Consider the following 1720-nt stretch of genomic DNA (forward strand, 5'->3'; position numbering starts at 1 on the left):
CAGGGGAATCCTACAGTCCCTGCAGATCACGCTGCGCTAGAGATATTGGCTGTAGCCGTGTTGAGCTAAGGACATAAGCAGGCAAGGTTGTTTGGGTAGATGTGATATCTTTTATTAGACCAACTAAATAGTTGGAAAAGTTGTTCTTTGCAAGCTTTCAGGCACAAATGCACTTCTTCAGGCATTGGGAGACTCTGCCAGGGTTATGTGTCCTTCAAGGTAGAAGAGAACTGTGCTAGCACACCCCTCCTCAGACGGCCTGTCCCGGCTGGCTGCCAAGAGGGTCCAGATGTTCACTAGGATTCCCCACATTTGGGAAAGTCTTGGTTGCCTATACAGGGTATTTCTAAACACTTTGCACCTCTGAAGGTCTTCAGCGGGGCATAAATTTTGGCCGCTCATCCCCTACAGACCAGACCTGTGGTACACAGCGAACATCCATCAAGCAATCAACCAGCAGTCGAGCCCAGGAGCCCCAAACCTAAGCCCTTACTCATTTATTAGTCAACACTTCATGATTCCCCAGGCTTCATATTCAACTTGTGGGACAGAGGAAATCGCTTTGGTGGGAACCCTTACAGAAGGCCTATGATTTGAAGAGGACTTCACATGTCTTCCTGAGGGCTTTCAGTGACCAGGGGCAACCAACATCCACGGGTGTCTAACCCAGGTTTGGGTTCTTCTGCCTGTAGGTTACTAGCAATAACATCTGCAATAAAATCCCCGGATACAGGCATCTGACCAAATAAGACTTTACCCTGATGTCAGAGAACACGTGTGATGAGATGTATCAGCACAGGTTAGGTTCACTCCTAAATTAACCTTTGTGCAAAGTCCTGCATACTGGTGCTGCCAGAGAGCAGTGCACGGGCACAGGGAGATTATACATTGCAGCCATCCTCACGCGCTAAGCTAGAGGTGCCTGAAATAAAATCTAAGTCTTGAATCCAGCTCCTTTGGTTTAATTGCTAGGGTGCTCTGTCCCTCCTGTGGGATGAATGAGTAATAAGCACATTACCTCTTGCCACATCTTTCTCTACCACCTCCTTTCCTGTGTATAATAATGCACTTAGCTTTTAGCTGGGGATAAGTGTGGGGGCTTTTCTTCTCTTAGAGCATCTTGCCTAAATGCAATTTCCTTTGGTAATAGCACAATCCTTCTAACACAGGAGACAGCAACCTATGGCCCGCGAGCCACATCTGGCCTGTGGAACCACTGGATATGGCTTGTGGACACGGGGTTTTGGTGGCATTCAGTGGAGGGGCGCGGGTACTTTTGACTTCAGGCGCTTTCCCCTTGTTGTCACTGAGAGAAGCAGCAGTGGTGGCTGGACCTTAGTGCCCAGCTTACCCATCCACCACCCTATGACCTAGGCCCCCAGCTGGAAAAGGTTGCCTACCCCTATTCGAATGTATAATGCCAGTGAAGAAGAGGCACCTCTGCATCACCTATTTTCCTTTCAATGCCATTGCCTTAGTGTTCTCTGAACTTTGAGTGGGTAGAGACTCCTTGGACATTAGGGCACGTCTCAATCAACCAGAGGCACCTGAATCTAAGATATATGACCCTCTCTTTTCCTGACACAGACCTCAGCACGTTGCTTCTGTAGCACACCCAGTCCCTGTCCCTTCCTGTCCATTCTGCAATCTGAGCCCCCCAGTCTCCTGCACGGAGGTGGAGAGCCATACCACTAAACCACCTTGCAGATCTACGTTGTTC

This window comes from Alligator sinensis, unplaced genomic scaffold (assembly GCF_000455745.1).
Source record: "Alligator sinensis unplaced genomic scaffold, ASM45574v1 scaffold1008_1, whole genome shotgun sequence".
Classification (NCBI taxonomy): Eukaryota; Metazoa; Chordata; order Crocodylia; family Alligatoridae; genus Alligator; species Alligator sinensis.